This window comes from Ostrea edulis, chromosome 2, assembly GCF_947568905.1.
Source record: "Ostrea edulis chromosome 2, xbOstEdul1.1, whole genome shotgun sequence".
Lineage (NCBI taxonomy): Eukaryota > Metazoa > Mollusca > Bivalvia > Ostreida > Ostreidae > Ostrea > Ostrea edulis.
The window spans coordinates 50,134,569-50,147,068 of NC_079165.1; the positions used below are offsets into that span (position 1 = coordinate 50,134,569).

Here is a 12,500-nt window from a genome sequence, read left to right on the forward strand (position 1 = left end):
CAGGTTGGTCAATAGGTTCTGCATATGAGTTTTCATTGGTTTCCAAAAGAAAATGGATTAGCTGAAAAATGAAAAATACTCATAATGACTTATCAATTATATATACTATACTTCATATATACATGTACTATACTTCATATATACTAAACTTCATTTGTTTACTTGTACATTTTCAATTTCTTTAAAAACAATAGTATAATACAAAATGTGCTAGTGCTGTGATGATTTTTGAAAGTATTACATGTATCCTGCTTTTCCTTTTTCTCATCTTTTTGAGCTATTTTCTCTTATTTTCTTAGGCTTGCTGCCATCAAAGATTTTAGTTACTGCATCTTCTTTTTAATAGGTTTTGGTGTGTATCCCAATATTTTAACTTAAATAGATATTAATTTTAACTTTGAATATTTAAAAAGCAGTGTTTACCCATCCCTTCATATTTAGCCTGTACAAAATGTTCACTGGATAAGGATATTAGAATAAACTGAATTAGATTTAAGGTGACTCCATACTCGCAGTTTTATCTGATACAAGTTTGAAAAGTGTATTTATTTCCATTCATTAGAGTTAAAACTAACAAATTATCAAATAAAATACATAGGTCATCACACTTTTTAAGATGAGAGACGTACATAAACAGAATCATATATCACCGTCAGAAAATTGCTATTTTCCGTAAACAACGTAATAAAATTTTCATAAAAGCTGGTTATGACGATATAGTATCATTCATAACAATTTCATGAAACTATATCTTCACAAAAATATACAAAATGTCTGTAAAAAATAAAGGAAATCTATCGCATAATAGACTAGATAAAGAAATCAATAGAAACAGAGTTATTGCCCTTGGATTCAATATTTTGACATGTATCATTGATTATTCCTCTATAACTTAGACTTTTGAAATAGTTTATTTCTAACAAGATTTTTTACAATAAGTATCGGAAAATACTCCAACAAAATTTATGTTCCTATCATGCATAAATCTAAATGGATAATTGATTTTGCAAAATCTGATGACATCACAGGAGGGTGGAATTACTTTAAATTAGAAAATTATTATATAAGTAAAAGTTTGTTGTAAATAAACTCTGGTTATTTACACATTAAGAATTATTAGTATTTACCAAGTAAAAAGCAAATATAATGGGGTTTATTCATTGTGGATAAACCTGGTTATTTTGTGCAGGTCATATTTAAAGTTGCATAACTCTTACTAGTGTTATTTAATTTAGATCGGGTTCAGTATACTAAATTTGCCTTCCTTTAATTTGCGCATGTCATCTAGATTGTTCTTTTCCTTTTCATAGTTTGACAGGAGCAGACGCTCAATTTTTCAATTGCTCATTTACTTCCCCACACTGCTCTGATTTGGTCACATATTTTGCCACGTAATAATTGGGTTCATTGTCTCGCAAACATGGAGGGTGAAAAATGCAGACGAAGAATCAATAGTGTTTGTGCAACATTTGTCATTAATAGATTTCAGGGACGGGGGGCATCTATTAGTTACTCAGACATTAGTGCACAGCAAAGGGCTTTGATACAGTGGCGGATCCAGTCCAGGTGCGTCAGGCGCCCCCTCACAAACGTGATTCATTATGTTTGAAACACAGGCAACTGCGCAGGGTGCTACAACTAAGTATTCACTGGTTCAATACTGATCCCATTGGTGCAAATATATCGCACATCTATTGCTGAACCTTATCCAGTTGAAAAATTTTGTGTCAATTCAAATTTTGAAAGGGTTTGACAGGGACTATATTTTGTGGCGGAAGGATTCATTAATCAAAAGTTCTAATTCTGCATAATATTACAGTTTCTGTTTTATACCCCTATACGTGTATTTCAGTTTTATAATTTATGATACAGGTAGTTGAGACTTGGAACTAGTTCAAATGTTGTAATTTAATAACTTGGTTGATATATTTTTCCAAACAGAACACCGATTCTTTAAAAAGTTTTAATTAATTTACTCGAAATTTTGTATAAAAATTTAGTATTTTCGCCAATAATTCAAAACTTGGATTTCCAACCCCAACTTTTTAAAGTTGCATTCTAAATTGGAAGACCAGATCTTGAAAATTATGTAAAATTTTAGAAATTGACATTACTCCTAATAAAAACTCTCAATTTTGATATCATGAAGTTTTTCGTATATCAAGTGCAAAAAGGTCATTATTTATTTCCTTTACTAGTATTAGTTTCTTTTTTCATCTGTAGTGTTAGAGGACATGATTATGTATCTATTTTATGTAATGATTGATTTGTGTCGCTTATGTTGTGTTGACACTAACAGAAAAATGAAGTTTAAATGAATAAATTTTAAGTGCAAAAAGGTCATGTTTAGAACACTATATAGCTCAATAACAAGCGTTGCGACCCCAGTTCTTCCTTTTAATTTCCTAATTCTCCTTCACTGCAGAAATCAAAAATACACTTTCCAAAAAATTAACATTACTCCAAATGTCAGGTGCGAACCTCTTTAAATATCTATAATAAAACAATTGTCTTCCTGTAAACATAATATTCCCAAGGTATATCACGCCGCCATCTTTTTTTTTTTTTACCCAGCTGCATCGCTTGATTTCGGCGAAAAGTTCGATATAATATGATAATTAGACCCCTACCGTTTAGAAGCAACTCTGTCAAGGTCTTACCTCTCGCATCGTCACGGTGAACTGGAAATAAAGTCCATTTATTGGTTATAATCAACCGTCAAACATCGTCTACTGCTTCTCAAATGCGAAAAATCGCTGAAAGGTGTCAACTTCCGTCCATATTATATCGAACTTTTCGCCGAAGTTTTCAAGCTGCATCAGCTGGTAAAAAAGAAAACCAAGATGGCGGCGTGACATACCTTGTGAATATTATGTTTACAGGAAGACCATTTTTTTAATTATAGATATTTAAAACGTCGAGTGCCTGTGGTTTGAAAGCGCTGAAATATAAACGTCTTATTTTCTCAGAACTCAGTAGCTTCAGGGGGATTTGCCTGGGCCGCGCCCCTACTAGGGCTTCGCTCTGTACCCACTGGGGGCTTAATTCAAGACAGTCCCCAACCTTTTATTGTCCCCCCCCCCCTTCAGAAATTTTTGAATCCGACACTAGTATAGACAGCAATTGAGAAATCGTATATACAATGGCTTTCACTGATTTATGGCAATTTATGGTCTTCCTAAGCAATAGTTCGATCAGTACCGTTCTTGACCAACTCTAGGTAAGTGAAGAAAACCTATATACAATGTAGGTAGCTTAATAGCAGTAGCTGACAGCACTCGATGTTCTTTCTGTCGACTCAGCAGATCTAGGAAACTCCGTTGTGGATGTGTGTTGATTAGATTTCCATGGATTTTATTGAACTTAACAATCAGGCAGTGCGTCCACACCGGCGATGACTCATTGAGCCTTCATTTACAGAATCTATCGGTCCGAAGCATGTTCTATATCTGGCTGTCTTCTGCATTTGTTCCTAAGCGATATCGATCGACGTTCATACATTGTGTCAGAAGCAGATGTAATATAAAGGACACTATAGTAAATTTTAATCTGATTAGTTCTGCGATCTAATATGTAATAAGTTGCCCAACTATGCATGGACTACACCAGAAAAAGATTATTGTGCGAAATGGAAAACCATTTTCCACTTGATATGGTTTTGGCATAAAATGTTAAAAGAAAAACCTTTTCGGACGTCATTTTAAAAATTTATGACGATTAGGTAGCAAAGTATTTTCATTGCACATATTTAAAAAAAATTAGATGGAGAAATCTTGACTATTCACATGTCTGTTTTCAGATAAGCTAAATTAAGCATAAATGATTATTGGATTTTCTCCTTATACATTGCGAAAATAACCAGTGCAATAGAAAATGGTTTTCTGTGTGCATGGTTGAATGACACTGCTATAGATTCTGGAGAAGTTAAGACAGTGTATTGGACTTTGTCTTCACCCACCCACCTATAATAAACAATTGAAATCCTTGTAGTCTGTGAGTGGATCTTTAATAGATTTATCTGACAAAGTGTAATCAAAACAGTCTCCGATACTGTATGCTGCAGGCTATACAAATATTTAAAATGCAGACTAAAGAAATAGACAAGATACGTCTTCATTCTAGTCTGATAATGAGGCGTCATGTTTATATGTTCTAACCACACAATGTGTAAATCAATATCAAGGAATACATGTATATAAATTTGTGAATTTATGTCTCAAATAAATTTTCACAGCAAAAGAATGATCTTCATTGAAATGCGTTCACTATATCTCATATTTCGCCATTTAGCATCTTCAGACTGAGAGTGACAGCACGTCACAGCAGTGTGTAGTAATCTGAGCTGTCAGGAATAGTAATTTGTTTACTACATGCATGCTCTTCTCCTTGTGATTCACTCGAACAATTGAAAGCTTTGTATATTATGTTCTTTGTACAAATTGATTCAGGCTTTTAAAACTTTTTAATTCGAGAAAACAGGTTGACAATTAACCCAAAAGAAACTGATTACTCAATCGATGAAAATAAAACCAATATTTAATCTGAGGGCCTAGGTATTCAATTCAATTCAATTTATTCACTCAAACCATGTTAAATGAACTGCACGTGCATGTACTTGCTGGTCAATAATTCTTACCATGTCAATCCCTTAAAAATGATAGGACCCATTTCGTGAACGTACGGTTACTGGAAAAGTAGGCATGATCTAATCAATCAATCAATCAATCAATGTTTTGTTTTCTTGCTATACAAAGTAAAACATTGAAAAGGATAGCAATACAGATATTACAAAATAAAAGCAAATATGCGTGAAAAGGTTACCAAAAAGAAAAAAAACCCTGAATGTTTAACCTGGAGAATTAACTCTCTAAATGATAATTCTTATAAAGGATCATATGGAATGAACAAAAAGAAGGTCCACATGGGTTTGTAATAAAAATATGATTTCTTTAAATTTTAATAAACTTAAAAAAATAAAGAAGTTGAATGATATGTGTGTATGACTGTACATTCATTTTTTTTTTTTTTTAAATTCTGATCTTTACGAAGTGAAACAGGCATTGAGTAAATGAGGTATATTTGGATGAAATTGAGGCTATTGGTACTTTGCGGAACGGAACGAAACGGAACGGAACCGATTGTGGGGTACCCTAAGGGGGAATCCACTGTAAAAAGAAGTTGGTTGTAAAAATAAAATACTGGACTTTAAACTTCTAGTTATATACATAATTGTGTCCACTGATGCTGGCCTATGAAAAGTAGAGAGTTGTAAAGGAAAATACCGGGCTTTAAAGTTTTATTTTTTAAATATACAATTGTGTTCAATTATCTGAGCTTTACTTCTGCGTTGATATCTGTAGTTAATGTATAAACTATGTTTAATTTTCGATTTGCATTTATTACTGATATAAATTGGATATTTTCTGCGCTGGTTCCGTTCCGTTCCGCAAAATACCAATATCCGTGTGGATATTAGTATTTAACGGAACGGAACGAAACATCGAAATTCAAGTGTTATTCTACAAGTGCAAGTAGTCTGTTAATATTCAAGTGTTCTCATTCTTTTTAATCGCATCTTAAGACACCGAATTCTCTCTTTTCTTTTTCTTTTGTGTTTTTTTTTTTCGGAGTAGGGGTGTTTTTTTTTGTTTTTTTTAAATAAATTAATTCCACGTTATTTTTTCCTGTTTTGCTGAAGCTTTCTTTTTCATCGGTTTCTTATTTGATCACTCTGAAAGTCAGAGGAATTGTTAATTTCAAAAATCAATTTTCATATAGATAAATATATGAATAGATAATCGGGGTCTATATAAAATTTTCTGCATTCCAATAATGATGGCAAATGAAAAGCTCACAAGAAATTAAGGGACTGAAAATTTTCGAGGATACACACAAGTTGAAATAGTTGCTAGAATTTTCGGATTCCGTTCCGTTTCGCTAAATACCAATATCCGTGTGGATATTAGTATTTAACGGAACGGAACGAAACATCGAAATTCAAGTGTTATTCTACAAGTGCAAGTAGTCTGTTATTATTCGAGTGTTCTCATTCTTCTTAAAACACCGAATTATGTCTTCTTTTTCTTTTGTGTGTGGTTCTTTTTTTTTTTCGGGGGTTGGGTGTTTTTTTGTTTTTTGTTTTGGTAACTTAATGTCACGTTATTTTCTTCTGTTTTTCCTGAAGCTTTTTTTTTCATCGATTTATTATTTGATCACTCTGAAAGTCAGAGGAATTGTTAATTTCAAAAATCAATATTCATATAGATATATATATAGGATTCCGTTCCGTTCCGCTAAATACCAATATCCGTGTGGATATTAGTTTTTAACGGAACGGAACAAAATATCGAAATGGAAGTGTTATTCTACCCCTACAATTAGTCTCTTGCTATTCAATTATGCTCATTCTTTTTAATCGTACAGAATCGTAAGACACCGAATTATCTATTTTTTCCTATGAGGGTGGGGGTTGAAATAACTGCTTTCACACAAATGCATGTTTTTGAACATGCCCGAAATTTTTGATTGCAATTTGTTTCGGTTTTGAAAGACGCATTATCACATGTGTTCAATCGCATCTTAAGACACCGAATTCTCTCTTTACTTTTGTTTTTTTTTTTCTGGGGATAAGTGTTGTTTTTTTTTTGTTTTTTTTTTTAAAATAATGCCAAGTTATTTTCTCCGGTTTTTGTTGAAGCTTCCTATTTCATCGGTTTATTATTTAATCACTCTGAAAGTCAGAGGAATTGTTAATTTCAAAAATCAATATACATATAGATATATATAGGATTCCGTTCCGTTCCGCTAAATACCAATATCCGTGTGGATATTAGTACTTAACGGAACGGAACGAAACATAAAAATGGAAGTGTTATATATTCTACCCCTACAATTAGTCTCTTGCTATTCAATTATGCTCATTCTTTTTAATCGTACAGAATCGCAAGACACCGAATTATCTATTTTTTCCTATGGGGATGGGGGTTGAAATAACTGCTTTCACACAAATACATATGTTTTTGAACATGCCTGAAATTTTTGATTGCAATATGTTTCGGTTTTGAAGACGCATTTTCACACGTGTTCAATCGCATCTCTCTCTTTTCTTTCTTTTTTTTTCTGGGGGGGGGGGGGGGGGGGTCGGGGGGTCGGGTGTTTTTGTAAATGAAGGCAACATTTTCTCCTGACATAACTGATGAATCATCTGTTGTGTACAAAAAGTGATGAATTTTCCACCATTTTTGAAAAGTACAATCATCGAAGAATGTATTAGGTAACAAGTCTTACAATTGACATTACTGTATATAGAGAAAAAACCCACCAAGGATTTGCCCTGGACCCACTGGGGGCCTCTAGGCGGTCCCAGCCTCCTGTCTCATAAAGTTACCCCCCCCCCCTCCTCCAACCGTAATTCCTGGATCCGCCCCTGGTACTAATATATAAAATTCAGTAACAAAATAAAGGAGAGGTGAACATGATGATTAAGAAGCATTGCTACCACTTAAAACACTCTTTAAAAACGGAATTAAATAAAAATGACAAACGAATTTAAAACGATTACTGCTAAGGGTTTAATGCCTGACAAAAGAAAATCACAGTTTTCATCAACAACAACAACATCCCCCCCCCCCCCAACCCCTCTATTTGATGAATGTTTAAAATAACGATAATCAGTGTATGAAAATTAATGTCGGATGATATGAACTTACAAAGGTTTTTAAAAACTTTCTCACCCTAACTATTTGAATTTAGATTTTTATCTGACATTGATCATCTTTACCTCTACCCTAAAAGAGTTCAACCTCTCTCTCTCTCTCTCTCTCTCTCTCTCTCTCTCTCTCTTACATCAAAAGCAAGGGGAGAGTTGTAACCCCCTTCTACACCCATCGTTAAGGGCAACGAAAATGTCTTCCATCCGATTTTGAAATGATTTGTAAAGTTCCCTACGTTATTCCAAATAAATCACTAGTTATGTAACCAATCGTTAGATGGTGATAACATACTTTTGATCCCTCCTTGCCCCTTATTTAAAGGGGCATTGATTCGATTTGAGCTGAAAATTTCGAAATTGTATTTTTTCAATTGTATTTTTTACAACGCCTAACTGAAGTATTTCTAAAGGTCATCCAACATTTTAATATCAGTTGTTGAGTTACAAAAAATACAGCACTGACAATTCTTCGTTATGTAAACAAGCCTGTGTCATTTTTAAAAAAAAAAATGTATTAATAGAAAATAGCATGTTTAAAACAAAAGATATGTGCCAAACACTGGAAACTATTTAATTGTATTCAAAATTATCTTGCAAATTGAAAAAATAAAATTTTTACTTGTATATATAGCTTATATGTAAACAGGGCACGAACCTTTTTATACATAACAAAGAATGGTGAGTTCTATATCTCACATGCACCTCGACAACTAAGAAATACCTTAGTTAGACATTCTAAACATTAAAAATGGATAATAAGATTTGAAAATTTTCAGCTCAAATATATATATATATATATATATATATATATATATATATATATAGGTAAGCAAGTAGGTAAATCTTTTATTATAGTGACATGTGTAATACAAATTCTATATTTCAGTAAGATACATGATAATATAATTTTACACCCGGCCCAACGGACCTTTATGTCACTTTAATCAATTCAACATATTCAATGATGTCTGCGCATGTATAGTCATTTGTATGTATATTAAGTAGTAGATGATTGAATTATGTGGCTTTCCTTAAGTATTTTTGTCTGACGTTATAAGAATTATAGATAAATTTTGCAGTTTGTCTTGGGAAATATTATAAACAATATTAGTAAACGCAGAGTCATCCATTTGATTTAAATTTACATCAAGTCCAATTTCATTATATAGAGTTTTTCTTTGTTCTTTAGAAAAGGGACACACTAGTAGAAAGTGTTTTTCAGACTCCAGTTTAATTTAGGTCACATATAGAACATATTCTATCCTCGACTGGTTCTCCTTTATATCGACCCGTTTCGATCCGCAAGGGCAGGATTCCACATCTGGACATGCCCATAGTAGATCTTAATGGTTTTGGAATATCCAATGTTACGTATTTTTCTACGCTGTAGCATGATTTCAAAATGGTGTAAGTTCTGAGTTTTGGAACATGCTGTAAGTCATTCAACCAATCGGTTTCCATGTTTAAACGTATTTTCTCCTCTGCATGCTGTAAATTACAAGGTGTAGAGTTTTGGTAGATATGTTCAAAGTGTAGAGAGTCCATATTTTTTATTTGAAAATTCCAGTTAAATTGATTATTTTGCATCCGATCGATCCCAGAGAAACACGCGTTTTGTAAGACGTTCATTTTCCATGTATACTAGGCGATTCGAAAGGCGTAACATATTTATTTCGTGACGACAGAATGACATAATCCCTCCACATCCCCCCTTGGACTGCTAACAACGTGGTAGTATCTTATACGAGGAAGTATCTTATAGTGCCCGGTTTTGAACCATCTCAAAGCAGTGATGTTTCTTGTATCCCCAAACTTCGCTGCTATAATCTAAGATAGGAACGACACAATTGGTGAATAATTTTTCGAACGTTAAGAATCTAATAGATTTAATTGTATAAATTTTCGAGATGACTGATCGAGAGCCCGGCCTCCAGATTTAGCTAACTTTTCTGCATTCTTTTTAAATTCACGTTTTTCGTCGAAGATTACCCCTAGATATTTGTATGACGTCTCATATTCAAGAAAACTTTCCCCTATATGAAAATTAAAGTTGCTACGTTTTAATCTGTTTTTCCTCAAGTGTACTACTTTGGATTCGTAGTCGCCATTTCCTACACCAGTCGTTGACGGCGTTTAGCATGTGTTGCATATCATTTTCAGAGTGGGAGATTAAGGCAATGTCGTCAGCATGTAGAAGGAGACTAAAGTTATAATCGTTGATCTGAACTCCTTTGTTTAAAGATTTAAGTTTTACTGCTAGATCGTTAATAAAAAGGGCAAACAATGCAGGAGATAAATTATCACCTTGTCGAACTGCAGTGTTGCATTGAAACCAATCTGTGTACCCGCCATTCAACCGAACACATGACTCTGTATCTGTGTAAATTGTTGAAGTTGCCATTAATTCCATTGTTCAGTAGACAGTAATGGAGTAATTCTCTATCAACGGTATCAAACGCTTTCTGTAGGTCCATGAACGTGACAAAGGTCGAGTTGTAATTCTGGATAACGCTATTTAAAGTAAATATATGATCCAAGCATGAGTGGGTTTCTGCCGAAAACCATCTACTAAAAGTTCATTTTCTTCTATATGGCATGAGCTTGTTGTTTAAAATCGAGCTATAAATCTTTGATTCTACACATTGCAAACTAATACCTCTGTAGTTCAATGGGATTCTAGGGTAAGAGTTTTTGTCTTTCAAAATTATTATATATATATAATTCACGAAAATTTCGCGTTATAACGCGAAAATATTTTTTTTTCAGCCACGTAAAAGAGAGATATAGGATTTCGGATATTTCAAAGCAAACTAGGAATTGCGAAACGGCATTTTAACGTTTTCATTTTGCAACAAACATGTTTATTAAATACTGCAGACTCAAATTCCATTGCTTTGGGTGTATTTATGTAACCACAAGTACAGAAACGAAATTAATTACGATTTTTGTAACACTACCGTATTCAACCAATATATTACGCATACAATTAAAGAACAATTGTACCAAAATATTTGGGTAAAAGTGAATGGTAGAGATATCAACAACGATTGATTAACACAGCCGTTAATATTACACCTAGTACAATAAAGATCTGCATTCAAAATTCGTTATTTAAATGCATGACTGTATTAATATTTGTTTATGGTATAATAACAAACTATCAAATGTATTTGATTTTGAGTGTGCATTGAATTTAAGACTTTCAAGTTTGTTTTTTTTTAAAGTCAAATTTCCAGTAAAAAGTAAGTTTTATGTGGGATATTTGATGAATATTATTTTTTTTCTCTCTTTTTTTTTTAATAGTTTAAAAATTAATAAATCCTCCTGGAGTTTCATTTACAAAAACGAAATCGTATTTATGTATGAAAAAAGGTAGCAGATTGTAATTTTAAACGTCTCAATAATCTTCTATGTAACAAATGTTTTCTCATGAAAATACACAAAAACGGAATCAATCAAAGAAAATGTTGAAGACAATGAACACTTGATTTATTTTTGTGAAAATGTAAAGCATATTTGGGAAATAACTTCAAAGGTTGTCATATTTGACATCAAATGGAAACACATTCTTATTGGATTTCATTTTGATAACAACCACAGAATTGTCATTTTGAATAACGTAATTTCTACTATAGCAACCGTTATTTACAAATACAAGATATACGGTAGAATCAAAGAAATTGAAGAAAGTACCGAAAATATATACATGCATGTTAAAGCTTCTTTAAAGATGTACTCTCATCTATACAAAAGGCTACGTATAGATTTCAATGATATATTTGAAAAAATTAGTAAAATATTGTGTGGTGTTACGGATATTATCCGTACCGGTTTAGATTTTATAGTACTGTAGTGGTTTTGATTTTGATTTTACAGCCTTGGTTTCGTAATCTCTATTTAGCTAGTTTTGCTGGTATTTCAGTATGATAATTCTATTTACTTTGAATTTTCAGTTGTTACTTACATAAAACCCCTTTATTGTTGGTTGTTTTTAAGTTAGGTCATGTGTTGACATTCCACATGTTTTACTTTTAAAACAGGAAGTGTCATCCATGTTGGCAGTCTTTCCATAGTGCTTTTGATAGCTGTGTTCTGATTGGCTAAGTTAGTCTCAGGATCTTTGATATTTATTGGCTTCTATTTTTGGGCCTAGCTAGGGTATTTAAAGCCGTGTTCGTGTAGTTTTCTTCACTTGGGTTGGGGAACACGACCTCATGGTTAGTTCCTCTTTACTGTGCAGGAAAACCTCATGGTTTATCAGCACTATTTCATTAGTACCTTTGTGCTAGGAAAATCTTATGATTTAACAGCACTCTAGGTCTTAGCTTTAGTTGCACGTTTTTCACAAGTTCTAGGATTTTGATAGTGTTAGGAATAAGCTTAGGATGTAGGTTTTATAAAGTTTAAGTTTCCCCTTACCAAGTCCAGCCTGGTCTAAGGACATGTAGATAACAGGTGTAAATTCTAGAATTTATTATTATTTTGCCCTTTATATTTTTGGTGTTGTTTATTTTCTGGGTCAGTTATTTTTAGAGTCCAGACTTTACCTTATTGTTGATAGTTCAACTCTAGAGTGTTAATAGTAGAGTTCATATTGGGTGATGTAGCTCATCTCTCTTATATTTTCCACCTCACTGGTTTATTTATAGAGTAGGATTTTTGAGCATTTGTCTAAGTAAGGAGGCCCAGTAGGGACATACATTTTTTTTTAGTCTTCTACATTCCTGCCATTTTTTTTTATTAGTTAATTTTTCATGAACTTCTTATCTATTTATTGAGATTATTGTTG

General features: G+C 32.8%; 1 protein-coding gene and 1 long non-coding RNA gene across 3 annotated transcripts in view; one reads left to right on the forward strand and one right to left on the reverse strand.

Moving 5' to 3' along the window:
• LOC125677953 (uncharacterized) overlaps positions 1-12,500 on the reverse strand; it is a 47,585-nt gene that overhangs the window by 2,251 nt on the left and 32,834 nt on the right. Inside the window, exons 1-2 of one of the 2 annotated variants that reach the window (XR_008800016.1) lie at positions 2,661-2,844; positions 1-61 (exon numbers count right to left, since the gene is read on the reverse strand). The exon at positions 1-61 is cut by the window's left edge and continues 24 nt beyond it. This is a non-coding gene — a long non-coding RNA (uncharacterized LOC125677953). Of the gene's footprint in view, positions 62-2,660; positions 2,845-12,500 lie in introns of those variants that run through there. The other variant, XR_008800017.1, reaches the window with a different exon arrangement.
• Positions 1-12,500, forward strand: part of LOC130051775 (uncharacterized) — a 22,185-nt gene that overhangs the window by 1,830 nt on the left and 7,855 nt on the right. The gene's annotated exons all lie outside the window — the stretch shown is intronic.